General features: G+C 42.8%; 1 protein-coding gene across 1 annotated transcript in view; it reads right to left on the bottom strand.

Annotated features, from left to right (window-relative positions):
* sash1a (SAM and SH3 domain containing 1a) overlaps window positions 1-14,771 on the bottom strand; it is a 370,653-nt gene that overhangs the window by 294,037 nt on the left and 61,845 nt on the right. The window lies entirely within an intron of this gene.

The following is a 14,771-nucleotide window of genomic DNA, read 5'->3' as shown; positions in this document are numbered from 1 at the left end:
CTCTGGCTGCTTCCCCTCCTTCGAGCACCTCACCCTCTTCCATCTCTCTCTCCCATTGAAAATCCTCCTTGTCTACCGCCCCCCTAAGCCCTCTGGCTCCTTCCACACAGACATCTCTACTCTCCTCTCTCCCCTGTCCCTCTGCTCCGAGCGCCTGCTCATAATGGGTGATTTCAATCTCCACCTAAACTCCCCTTGCACTACTTCTGCCGATTTCACTGCCCTCCTCTCCTCTCTAAATCTCACCCTTCATATAAATTCACCCACCCACAACTGTGGTCATGCCCTTGACCTCATCATCACCCACGGCCTTGACATTTCTGACCTCAGCATAGTGGACAAGGCCATCTTGGATCACTTCCTCATCTCCTTCTCCTCTCATATCCCTCTTGGAAAAGGCTACCTCCTGAGACCCTCACAAAGGCCCTTACATCACCAAACATCCTATCCCTCTGGCCTTCCACCTGCGGAGATCCTGAAGCAGCCGTCCAGCTGCTCCATGATTGCCTCTCCTTCACCTTCAACTCCCTCGTGCCCTTGAAATCCAGGACCATCTCCAAACCCACCCGATCCCCCTGGTACAACAACCATCTCCACCACCTAAAAACCCAAACCCGGCTGCTCGAGCGCAGATGGCAGAAAACCGGCCTGACAGTCCACCGCCAACTGTGGCTCGAGCATCTCCACAGCTACCACTGTTCTTTGATACGCGCAAAAACGGCCTTTTACTCCAACATCATCTTGGAGGCTAAACACGACCCTAAAATCCTTTTTTCCACCATGCACTACCTCCTCTGTGCGCCCCCTCAGGCCTCCTCAATCTTCATATCAAATGCCAAGTGCGAGGAGGTCATGGACTTCTTTTCATCTAAAATTCACAACATCCGCCAGGCAGCCTCATCCACCTGTCCCTTGTCACCCACCACCTCGCCCTCTCTGTACCCCTCACCCTCCCCATCATCTTTTCCTACCACCAACCCCATCCTACACTCCTTCCTCCCCATCTCTCCCTCCTCCCTCTCACCCACCATCACCTCCATGAAACCCACCACCTGCTGCCTCGACCCCCTCCCCACCAACTTGCTGGTTACCCAGCTCCCCCTCCTCTGCCCACTACTGGCTGATGTCATCAACCAGTCCCTCTCCTCCGGATCAGTCCCTGCCCCCTCAATACTACTATCATCACCTCCCTCTTCAAAAAACCCTCCCTAGATCCCTCAAACCCCAGCCACTACCACCCCATTTCTAACCTGTCCTTCCTCGCAAAAGTTCTAGAACGCGTTGTTGCCCATCAACTTTGCGCATACCTCTCCTCCCACTCCCTCTTCGAACTGCTCCAGTCCGGTTTCCGCCCACAGTACAGAGACTGCGCTTGTGAAAGTCACAAACGACATCCTCTGTATCTGTGACCAAGGCTCCCTCTGCCTCCTTGTTCTCCTGGACCTCTCCGCGGCGTTCGACACAGTCGATCACACCATCCTCCTCCACCGACTTTCCTCCGTCATCCACCTCAGTGGGACCGCACTCGCCTGGTTCGAGTCCTACCTCACAAACCGCCAGAAGTACATCTGCACAAACGGCTTCTCCTCCCGCTCTCACCCGGTTACCTGTGGGGTACCCCAAGGATCCATCCTTGGCCCCCTCCTCTTTCTGATCCTCATGCTCCCTCTTGGGGATGTCATCCGCAGACATTTCCACATGTATGCAGATGACACCCAACTCTATTTTTCCACCCTCTCTTTGCGACCCCCAGTCCCCTGATGTTCTGTCAGTCTGCCTGTCGGATCTCAGGGACTGGATGAGCACAAACTGCCATACTCTTTGGCTCTCATCAACATCTAAAATCTCATGGCTCTCACCTCCTCCACCTACCCGACCTCCCCCTAAAACTCTCCGAACCCGTATGCAACCTAGGCGTCAGGTTCGACCCCCAATTATCCTTCCTCCCCCACATCCGGTCCCTCACCAGCACTGCCTTCTTCCACCTCAGACGCATCGCCCGTCTCCGCCAATACCTCTCCCCGAAAGCCGCTGAAACCCTAGTCCATGCCTTTGTCACCTCTCAGCTGGACTATTCTAACGCCTTCCTCACCGGTCTCCCCTCCACTACCATTCATAAAGTCCAGATCATTCAAAACTCTGCCGCCCGCATTCTCACCCACACCAAACTCTGCTCCCCGATCACCCCAGTCCTTGCCAGACTGCACTGGCTGCCTATACCAGAGAGGATCGACTTCAAGATCCTCACGCTTGTATTCAAATCCCTCCACTCCTCTGCACCCTCCTACCTCTCTGACCTCCTCTCTCCTCAAAACAGTGCCCGTTGTCTTGGTTCCTCTGGGTCTGGCCTCCTCCTTGTCCCCCGAGTCCTCCGCTCCACCCTCAGCAGCCGTGCCTTCAGCCACTATGCCCCGAGGCTCTGGAATTCCCTTCTTCACTCCCTTTGTCTCGTCCCCTCTCTTCCTATTTTCAGCTCCCTGCTGAAGACCTTTCTTTTTGACTGCGCCTTTGGTCGCCTTCCTCCGCATCCCCCTGGCTCGGCCCTGGGATCCGTTACTGTGAAGCGCTCTGAGGCGCCGTCCGGTGTGGAGGGCACTATATAAATCCAAGTTGTTAAATGCGGGCAACCTTCTGTTGTGGAGTCACAGCCACACCCATTGCAGCAAGATTTCAAAGGGAATTGGCTAAAATAAGAATTTATGTAACACAGGCATCGGATTTAAATTAAATTAATAGCAGGAAACAAAGGATGGTCAAGAATTGGCTAAAGGGAAGGAAGCTGAGGAAATCACAGAGAAGCTAGATTGAAATGAATGACAGGAAGTTTTGATTAGGGTGCTTCTGGAATGGGTGCTAGAACCCATCCTGTTCCTTATAGTGTATATAAATAATCTTTGTTTGCAGATTCAGTACAAGACAGTTATATTTGCAGGTGATACTGTGGAATGAGGAGGCAGCCAAGAGATTACAGAGAGAAAGCCTGATAAAGAGTACGCACTTGAGCTGATCCTTGAAAATATAGATCAATGCGGCTCAATGCAAAACACGGCATATTGAATGTAAAAATAAGGAGGCGCATGTGTTCCATAAATGGGATAGAATTTGCCCAGAAGAAGGTGAACAAGGTCTAGGGGTTCATTGGCTCAATGTTCATCATGATTCATGACCAACAGTTTGAAGCAGCAATACACAAGGCAAACAAAAGAGGGACTAAATTGTCAATTTAGTTACATCTTCATAGCTTATCTCGCCAAAACTGGGACTCTATCTCTTGCGCTCTCCTCTGTGCTGTGTATCTGACCTGGACAGCCTCCTCATGCCGTTACAATGATAATAAGAGATGTAATATGCTGGCACTCAACAACAGTAAGGAACTAGCTTCAGCACTTTAACCAGAGAGAGGCATCCTGGTCTCAATGAACATGGATTCAGATCAAAATACCTCCTTTTAGGTTGCTCTAAAAGGATAAAACAGAGGTTCAAGGAAGGGCAAATGCATTAGAAGATGTATTTCACTCTCCAGGGTATGAAATACAATATATTTAATAGAGTTTCTTATTAATGATTCCTAGTAGAAGTTGTTAATAAGTCACTGCATTTCCAATGGATCAGATTTGAAAATAATTTTCCTGTGTTCTCAGTTGGAATCTCTATCTGCATGACCTGGAATGCTTCTTACAGAACCTCGAACAAATCTGGATCCCTATAACACTAGGACAACATGGCAATTCAACAAGATACCTTCCCCTTTAACTCAGTCGTTTTGAGCTGCTTCCACACTTCGCAAGTTGGAGTAATGTAAATATTGACACTGAAAGTATTTACAATGTCCCCGAGCACCATAAACCGTAGTATTAAACATTGGCATGCCAGAGCCCAACAAGGCCATTGTAAACACAAAAACATGTATTTTTGCCAAATATTAGTGCTATTTGGAATCGCCATTTACTTGTGAAGCTAAACATTACTTTTATTCTGTTCCTAAACCTTTTCTTTTTTATTATTATTAGACAGGAAAATCCCACAACAAACCCTCTACAGTGAAGCTGAATTGATGCTTGCGTGGGTGGTATCCAGCTGGGGGAAAGGAGATTAATGTTGTAGAAACAAGAGCAAGGATGTTGTAAAGAAGTACAGATTATATAAAGTCTGTACCCACTCACATAGTACACAATCAGATCAGGTGCTTTCAGACCATAAACACATAAAAGAGATGGTTCAACTGTATTTCTAGATTAGTAATATTCAAAAGCTTACTTTTGACAAGGCTGACACTCTAGTGCAATAATGGGGGAGTGCTATATTCAGATGAGAATGATAAACCTTTTGCCTGTTCTTTAGCTGGATCTTAAAGATCGCATGGCATTATTTGAAAAGACATGCTTATCCAACCAAATAAATTGGTCATTCACCTTACCTTAGGGCTGTTTGTGGGATCATTCTGTGCGCACACATGTGCTGCGTTTGCCTACAAAACCAATACTAGGCAGTACTGACTTGTAACAACTTTGAGACATTTTGATGTGATAAGACAGCATAAAGGTGCAAAATCTCTCGTTTATATCAGCCGCATGCCTGACACGCGGACACACGCTTAAGCGCATGCATAACTGAGAGTTCCTTTTATTTTATTCTGTTCATTTCCAGGCAGAGGGCGAAACCTTGGGCAAGTTTCCTTACTCCACAAGAGCCTAATAATAATCCCTCCAAAACCAAAAACAATAATAAATTGGTCATTTTCAATCTACGACTGTTTGTGGGACATTGTTGTGCGCAATTGGCTGCCGCGTTCGCCCACAAATATACAGTCAATTCACTTTACAGTGTGTTCTGTGAAGCGCTTTGGGACGTCCTCCCGACGTGAAAAGCGCTATATCAAATGCAAGGATTATTATTATTATTATTATTATTATATTCCACATATGTGTACTATCTACGCATGAAAATGTTTATGTCTGGAGTGGAATGTGTTCACGCTTTCCGGAGGGATGCACGCTGCTTACATAATTCTGGAAAGTATGAGGTGAAAGTTAGCAAGAACCAAGGATTGGGCACTGCACAGTGTACATTGGTGTGCAACTGGAGTTTAAACAGCTAAAACAACATAACTTGCCATTGGGAACAATGTCTGCAAGCTTCCTGCTGCTTATCCAGCTTGGTCCTCTCTACCCATTAGGACTTTGGCTTGCAGGATTAATAAAAGCTGAGTGGGAAGAATATTTCACCCAGTGATTGGCCATTTACGAGCCAGGCTGGCTAGTCTGACATAAGCAATGCCCTGATGTACAATAGATCCAACTGACTCAGGAACCAGACCATGAAGACCTCGAGAAATGATTGATTCTATTCCAATATTCCTTAACCAAGCACATCACTTGGGAACCAACGTGCGCCAAGGACACCCCACTTACCAACATCCCCCCACCCCACCTTTCCAGGAGGAAAGTCACCAGTTGGCCATTAGACAACGGTTTCATTCTTTGGAAGGGTGTCATGCAGCAAAAAGAATGATTCTGGAGCTTAAAGGCACTAAATTGTGAAGAGAGGCTTAACTGGTTTTCACAGGAGAAACGAAGATCGAAGGGGAAACGTGCTTCAAGCGTTAAAAATACTGAAAGGCATTCATGATGAAGATGTAAGCAGACTATTTGACTTAGACTGTCAGAGCAGAACCAGGGAGCAAAGGTTTAAAATTAACAAGCCTCAAGTGAGCTGAGATTAGAAGGATTTTTTTTCACATAGAGCAAAACGTGAATATGTGGAACAGCCTCCCAACATATGACGCTGTTCATTAATTCTTTAAAAAAACTGGTTAAGTACCTGGCTCGAAACGGTACTGGTGGATATAGAAATATATGTAGATTAATAAATATTCCAAGGTGCATGACAGTTTTTGAAAGGCTGGAGCCTGATTTTCCTTTTGATCAGCCAGCTTTCTGACACACGAGTTATCCAAGCCAAACTACTGAGAGTAGCTCATATACATGGACATTTTTATTTGCATGGAAAGGAGAGCGCACTCTAGTGCGTGTCCAAGAGGAATGTTATGGAGAGACAGTAGATCAGGATTGAATATTGCGGACCTGTTGTGACTCCTGTTTTAAACAAAATGCTGTCTAATCTCCCAAACTATTTTGAGGCTAGTTTCAAAACTGGCTTGGATTCCTCGATGATAGTGATTAGAAATATGGTAAAACAGAATCAGTTGCATGTTATTGGCTATCATGCAAGAATCCCAACTGCTTTTGATGCTAACTTTGACTGCTCTCTCTATGACTTTCTCTTTTCTCTCTTGCTCTATTTTTGTATAAAAGTATTAACACTTAAAATCAACCACCGAAAGTCATCCAGTTGTAGGCACACAAAGTACACTAAGTGCGTGATTTAGGGACCCAGCACACATAAATCATATCCCTTAAACCTTGTAACACACATGTGCACTGCAGGATATTCAGTTCTGTTGGCCATCATGACAGAAGGGGCTAGGATTTCATGTTAATGGTCACAAGAATGAGCCACCACTGTTAGGGATGCATGAATATTTTGGAATAATGCATAGTTCTTGTTTTACTTCCTCAGTGGATCATGGGGTCTTTGAGCAGGGTTCTCCAAATAATTTTTAATGGGATTATAGGTATTATCTGATCGTGGGACATTACTGTTCGGAAATTGGCCTTCTCATTCACCAACTGAATACACAGTCACTACACTTTATAGTAATTCCTATGAAGTGCTTTGAGATGTCTTCTCAAAACGCTGTATCAATTGTAACAATTATTATTGCTATTACTCTCCAAAAATCATTAGCTTCAGTAAGATCAAGTTCAAGGACTGGTTTGTACCTATCCCACATCTATCCTTGGTCACGAGCTTTCTTTCTGCAGTTACATATTGTTTGCGAGTACGTGTACTTCCTCATTTTAGAATGTTGGAATCAAGTTAATCCTCTGTGGTGGTCTCGGTTGTCCAGCTCCTGATCCAGATGGTCTGCAGTAGGACCAGCCAGCCTGGCTCATCAACAACAAACAAAAATAACTTGCATTTATATAATACCCTTCATGTGGGGTAGTGTCTTGGAGCACTTAAAGCAGGGCACGAAAGAGCAGACCAGTCATTGGGAGCAGACTCTTCTCACATGGTTCCTGTTAACCCTGTAAGCTCAAACCCTATTGTGTAGGGAGGTCCTAGTTGGACAGGCAGCGGAAAATTGCCAGACAGTGCTCTTAATAACAATGGTTGAACTCCAGCGGTAATCCAACGCACACTCTGGGGTCCCTAAGCCTTGGCACTAGCCAATTTGCACCTCATGCTTTTGGTAAGCAGGGTGTTACCCTCAGAGGACAAAGTGTACTCTCCATTCCAGACATAGAGACATTTATTGGCATACATGTGCAATTCTCAGTCTGTTTTCTCTGGTTTTAATAACAATAATAATCCTTGCATTTGATAGACCGCCTTATCACATTGTCAAGAGGTCTCAAAGCACTTCACAGGATACACTGCAGAACGTAATGACTGTGTGTTTTGAATATGGAGGTTAGTCACAATAGGTTTTAATATTAAGCATGAAAATGGGTTTCCATGTACGTCAGGTACCCAGCTGACCAAAACAAATGTAATGTTGACCTATATAGATGCTGCTATGCATTGTTAGAGCTATATCGATGCTGCTATGTATTGTTTGAACTATATAGATGCTGCTATGTATTGTTGGGGTTATTATGTGGTGTTTTGTATTGTTGAGGCTACCTTTGTAGCATGTTTTTGATGTGCTGAAAGGAGTACACACTGTACTGTTACTCGGAGTAAACTTTCAGATAACTTAATGGTGAGCCCAGTCTCACAACAATCCATTTTCAATGGAGCTACATTTAAACATGTTGCACAAGTTTGTATTTCAAGATTGCACTAATCTCTTCAGTTTTAGCATATTGCAAAGACTGAAGCATACTCCCAATTCAATGCCATCACGGATTATGGACATTTGCTCTTTACCTCTCATGTCAAAGTGCTGGCCTCCTGAGCCTAAAACGGTCAGTAATGCACCTTTAACAGGACAAACAGATCGTCTTGTTAGTGATTTGCAGGCAGCCGCAGCAAGCAGCTGCTAGTTCCCTGTAAATTTCGCTCACTCAAGCACACAGCACTCTTGACAGTAATTTGAGTCATAGGGCATCCCTGGTGCATAGAGCCGAAATACAATGCACTGAGGCCGGCATAATAGAGCAGAGCAATTATACAACAGCCAGTCACCTTGTACCTTCATTATCACAGTTCCCACTTCAGTCCTAAATATAGCCTCACTGGATTTGCAAAAAAAATCATAATCCTACATTAAGTTAATTGCTGTATTAACAAATGGAGCTAAATGTTTAAAAGAATAAATTAGCATTAAAAGGACAGAGCATTTTCCAATTTGGTATATCATTTCTCACTAAGAATAACAACAACTGAGCTACAAATTAATTTGTCTTTCAGCATTCAGATCAAGCTAGATGTTTCATACTAATCCTGTCCAATAACTTGCACACAAAACTTTTCTCCCTCCATTAACACAAACCTTCCTATAAACTGCACATATTTTCCTGGAGTGAAGCCATATCGATTTCCTCCAGTTTTGTGTACATGAATTTTGGATTTGCCTTCTTCCTGGGGAATAAAACCTTATTCTGTATATGTAGATAGGTTAGTTTTTCGTACAGGTTAGTACTAATCTACACTGTATCTTCCTCTAACTGGCTAAATAATAAGCCTTTCCAGCCATCTGCCTGAGTTGGATTTCAACCAAGATCCCAGAGGTTGAAAGGTTACCAAATCCCCAGTGCAGTTTTCCTCTTGAAATGTTTATTATAATTTTGCTGCTCTTCATTATAATCCACTACAGTCAAGGCTAGAACAATAAATCATTGGAGAGAATTCAAATTTAACATCCACTCTGTGCATCTGCTCAATAACTGGAAAATGTTTTAGAATGAAGACCCCAGTTAGTGTGTTATCTATACCTTCACTTCAGTAAAACACTGCAATAACTCAGGGCTGCATCAGCTGATTGAGAGATACAAATTTTCCTCGATCATGAAGGATCCGCAATCCTAAGACTCGTATGATGTTCTGAACACATCAGAAGCCTGGGCACATATTGGAGGTTGCTACATAGACATATTTTGTGAGGGGAAATATTTTTATCTACTCTTACCCCCCACTCCCTCACCTCCACCCCTTCCTTTGCCACGGTACATCTCCTGAGCCATATTGGATAGGGTGGAAATGATTTGATGCAATGCACGACTCTGCCAAGTCAAGCTTGCCATCTCAAGAGTATCATTTGTCTGCCTGGCTCAGTTGATAGCACCCTCACCTCTGAGTCAGAAGATTGTGGGTTCAAGCCCAAAGTCAGGACTTTGAACGAACACACTCTTGGGGCTGTTGCTCTAATACAATGCTGTGGGAGTGCTGCAGTGTCGGATGTGCTGTCCTTCAGATGAGACATTGAATCAAGTCATCTGTCTGTTAGGTGGATATTAAAGATCCCATATTTGAAAATAGATGGGAGTTTCTCCCAGTGCCTTGACCAATGATCCCCAAATAAAAATAGTCATTCACTTCACGGTTGTTTGATAGATATTGCTGGCATAAATTGGCTGCTCCGTTTGTTTACAAAAATACAGTCACTACAATTTACAGTAAATCCTGCAAAGCGCTTTGAGACAGCATCCTAATAATATTATTATCTTGATGTGATAGGCTCTATTTCAAACCCAAGGATTATTATTATCATTTTTATTATCATGCCTAACACAAGTACTATACTTTATTGCTCAGTGGTGCTTGGTAGTACATCCAATGCAATATTTTTAAAATTCTGAATTTCATTAATAGGTCAGTTATGCAGACAATCTGATTATTTTTCATCCTGTCGCTGCAAGACACACTTGTTCAACATCCTCCTGTTTTAAAGCTGCCTCTCTCAGGGAGCCATCTCCTCATTTTCAATGATACAAAGGTTCCCAATTTAGTGGGGGAGAAATTTGACATTAATGTAACATTTCAGAGTGTCCAGATTTTGGCACATTGTTGAATTTTGATTTGGAAGCCAGCTTTCTGTAGTCTTAAAAGAACTTACAGAAAAATTAAGGCTGCATTTAAGAATTTGCCAACGTTCTGAGATTCAAATAAGAGTAAACCTGGACTCAGTTGGAATTTCTATCCCATTATTGCTAACCACAAACTGCCCGCTGGAAACTGCTTGCGTGTAGACGTTGGGTAAAGATCGGGTTTGACTGTGATGTCCCCAGTGGTCGAACTGGCTGCCAAATTCCACTGTCAAGACTCACACATGAATAATGGCCATTTAGGCGAGGTACTGGAGACCAAGGACCATCAGGGGAATCATTAGCCCCTTAAAAAAATTGAGTTGTTGCTTTCGGGAAAGGGGAGGGGAAGGGCGGAGGGCATACAACTGGGGGAAATAAACACACAAAGGGGGCGATTGAAATCACATGGCATCCAATTAAAGATATGAATTACAGAATTGAAACAAAAGGGAAAAAGATTGGAGTTAATTGAGTGTCATCCCCAAAACTACCAGGAAGCCAAGCTTTACTGAGGCTAAAGCTGAGTTCACTGAGCACAGGAAAGGTTTATATTTTTGTGCATGACCCCCGCAGACTTAGGAAGATATAGGCAGGAAGGTAATGCAATGCTTTCAAGTGTGATGAACAAGATGTACAAAACTGCTCAAATAATACCAAAGAAATTACAGAAGAGGAGAGAATGTTTAAGCACTAAATATATGCCGGTAGCAGAGAAGGAACATAACCACAGGCCCTTGAATCCTACTAGGATTAGCCTGCTCAACTAACTGCTTTGAAGAGCTCTTGGCTTGGCTCAGTTGGTAGCACTGAGTTAGAAGTTTCAAACCCCAGGTCAGCACTTTGAACTCACAATCGAGGCTGACACTCCAATAGGGCACTGGGAAAGCATTGCATCATTGGAGGTGTCGTTCTTCAGATTAGAAGTTAAACTGAGGTCCAGTCTGCCTGCTCAGGTGGATGTTAAAGATCCTATGGCACTATTCAAAAAGCAAGTGAGTTTCTCCCGGTGTCCTGACCAACAATTTGCCAGATAAAAATTGACCATTTACTGTTTGTGAACAGTAACCGTTTGTGGGACCTTGCTGTGTGCATATTAGCAGCTACATTTTCTTCCAAAAAAGCGCTACATCAAATGCAAGAATTATTATCATAATGAAGCCAGTTAGGGAGTTAACGGTTGTATTGATTATATCACTGATCATGATACGTTTATTGAAATGGAAATTTAATTCATGATCTTACTTTTTTAAAGAAAATTTTTTTAAAATGAAAATGTTACATAAAATCCAAAGTTCACCATCTGATGTAAAAATTCTTGCTGACATTGTGCACATGCGTACATGTACATGACTGCACAAATAGGAAAATATGTTCCCTGAGCCCATATCTGTACATTTTATATTTTACTCTCAAGGGCACTATATACAGATGAACCAGGAATCTCTGGAGTAAAAAGGGAAACAGCTGAAGTCCATCTGCAAACACAGTCACCACCATCTCCACCCACCACAATGAGCAGATGTGGCAGAAGCAAGATCACCCTTTGGGATCAGAAGATGATGAAGGGCATCATAAGATCGATGACACCATGTTACAGGAATCACTTGTACCAGCACTGCAGAGCTAAAAAGTTCAATGCAGGCAAGCAAGACTGATGCTCAAGCAACATTACACGCTGAGATTGTCAGCATGTAAAGGTGTTGTATAGTCAGACATACAGGCAGGTCCAAGGTATCATTACAGGATTATATCTCATCTTGAGAAATCTTATTTCAATAGCCTTCAGTCTGAGCTGCCCTGTGGCCTGGCAGACATTCAGGATACCACCCATACTGTTCCTACCCAAGTAGACCTCCATCTGGACACTGCTCCAGCCAAAATATAGGAAGGGCTTGGGCAATCGTGTGGAAGTAGGGTCTGGAGTCAGCATTGTCACTGAGCAAGCTTCAACTTAGAGCAATTACTATACAGTGTGAAGGACAGATGCCAATATGCTCTCCTCTGAGAAGGCAGAAGGCAAAAGTGCTCCAGAGGCTGAAGCATCAGTCACTGATTCTAAGCTATCAAATGCACAGAGTTTACCTTCAGTTACTGGGCCAAGTCCATTCATCTTCTCTCCCCAGTGCCCATGTCAAAACAGATAGCACACAACTACTACCAAATATAACAGATCCACACTGCATACACATATTAATATACTAGTGCACAAATTAGTCTTTTTTAAAGATTGCATTATTATAAATGGAATTCAAATATGATTGTCACCAATGGTAATGAAGACAATGAAAAGGGTGGAAGAGAAAGAGAAACCAGGTGAATGATGGATAACTGTCAAACTCATTGGCCCCTGCAACCAGTCCTACTCTGCAGCAAGTAGTACAACAGCACAGCACCACTTGGAGCAAAGCAATGCACCTTCAAAAGGGGATATCTCGAAGTACAGGTGCTTTGTGTTTCTGGGGTGAGTGGAGGTGTGAGGGGACTACACTGTCGATTGCCACCTCCTCCTCCCCCCTGGGTTTACACCATCGGGGGTTCTGCCCTCTTTCCCTCTCACACAGGTATAAGATACATTGAATAAGGCTGGTGAGCACAAGCTTGTGAGTGACAGACCTGGGAAATTTTATATGTAAACACACTACACAGTGCACTGATGGCAGACACTTTGTTGTGCATCTGAATATTCTGAATACTTTGTAAAAAAAATTATTTAATATAATTAGTGTTATCTTTAGTCATTTTTTTGTTCCTCGTTTGTATTTTCTGCGCCAACTAATTTCTCTACAGTTCTTTTCAAGCTCTCCAAGATGCTAGCCCCGTATGCAGGGTGATATATAAATGCAAGTTGTTGTTTTAGGCTCACCAAAACACAGCATGTAGTTGAGTCCATCTGGCCAATTCCAAACCAAAAGAAAAAAAACGACACTAGATATCTCAAAATCTCAACAGAATTTTTTGTCAGATAATTATCTAATTCCCTCTTGAATTTATTGACACAATCTGGCTTTGCTCCCTTCCCCAGTCATCCATTCCACATATTCCCCCCTCTCTGTTAAGGTAATTAAATCTAAAGTAAGGAGATTGCAGACGTTTTTTAAAGTTTGTCTTTGTGCATATTCTTTCAGGAAATATTGCAGGATGAGAATGTTCCTGACTTCCCTGACAAATCCAATTGAATGAGCTGAATTACCAATCTGTCGCATCCATGGCTCAAGGCTTGAAGTACTTGCCATTGTGTAGTGCACACTACACCTCTATTCTTGAGTCAGTTTAGCTGATATGAAGAATTAATTTAACACTGCTGCTATTTTCTGATTCCCAAGGATATTTCAAGCTAAATTAGAATTTAGAAAGAACTGGCAGATTCTTAACACTAGCTGCTTCATGCAAATATTAGAAAACAGTTTGGTCCCCTTGCCATTAGTCATCACCTGCTTTTCTATTTCCCATTTATTAATTTTAATCAGTCCATTTGTATTTTCTTGTTTCTTTCCTCAATATTGAGCGGAAGCAGAAGCATGAGTTGGGATGGAAACAGGTGACCTGTGCACTGTACGCTGCTCTTAATAAGTGTCAAGCCTGGTATTGTGAGACAGATACACTAAAATGTACATTCTCAACAGAGAAAGGGTTAAACTTTACTGGCTTTAAAGGAAGTCATGCAAACGCCAGTATCAGCGTTTTAAAAGGGTACAATTATCATTTTTAATGACTAACCTTACTGCCTATGGATATAATTAGAGAATATATACTACAGTGTTGCACCGTGACTGTTCGTTTCAAGACAACATTCTAAATGGTGTGAAAAGCTTCACTAATGCCTGGGGTCGAAGTACTGGAGGTAATGCACCATTGATTTGGAGTGAGAAGCTAGATTTATTCCTTCTTTTGTACTTGAGTACTGTCACCACTTCACCTCAACTGTTGTGAGCCAATGCATGCTAAAAATTAACAATCAATTTATGGTCTGACTGTCCAGCTTGTTTCGCCATTTAATTTGATCGTAGCAGATCTTTTAACCCAATTTCCCTGCCTTTTTTTCCCCATATACTTTTCATACACTTACTTTCCAAGTGTCTGTCTGTCTGTCTGTCTGTCTGTCTGTCTGTCTGTCTGTCTGTCTGTCTGTCTGTCTGTCTGTCTGTCTGTCTGTCTGTCTGTCTGTCTGTCTGTCTGTCTGTCTGTCTGTCTGTCTGTCTGTCTGTCTGTCTGTCTGTCTGTCTGTCTACATTTTAATCATCAATTCTGCCACTGCCGCCTGGGGCAGTGCATTGCCAAATTCACAACCCACTATGTGAATAATTATGTTGTAGTCTCATTTCTAACCTGAATTTAAGGTTGTTACCCTTGTTTTGGATCCCTTACCAGAGAGAAGACATGTCCCCAATCTATTGAATCAATTCCAGTCATTATTGTTATATTTTAAAAAGCTCAGTCAAGTTGCTCTTTAACAACTAGGGAATATAATGCAAATTTAGGGCCACGCTCCCAGCAAATAAGACCCTTCATTCTAGGTACTAATTTAGTGAATCATTACTGGATGCCTTCCAAAGCTGTTATATCCTTCTTAAGGTTGGGCACCAAAACAAATCACAATGGTTGGAAATTTTCATTGTTTCATAAAGCATTCTGTGTGTTAATTATCATAAGGAATGTTGCAAATTTCACCCCCACTAC

The sequence above is a fragment of the Callorhinchus milii genome, unplaced genomic scaffold (genome assembly GCF_018977255.1).
Source record: "Callorhinchus milii isolate IMCB2004 unplaced genomic scaffold, IMCB_Cmil_1.0 Scaffold3, whole genome shotgun sequence".
In the NCBI taxonomy this organism is placed as follows: domain Eukaryota; kingdom Metazoa; phylum Chordata; class Chondrichthyes; order Chimaeriformes; family Callorhinchidae; genus Callorhinchus; species Callorhinchus milii.
Note: the sequence above shows the minus strand (reverse complement) of the source record. Positions and strands in the feature narration are given on the sequence as shown.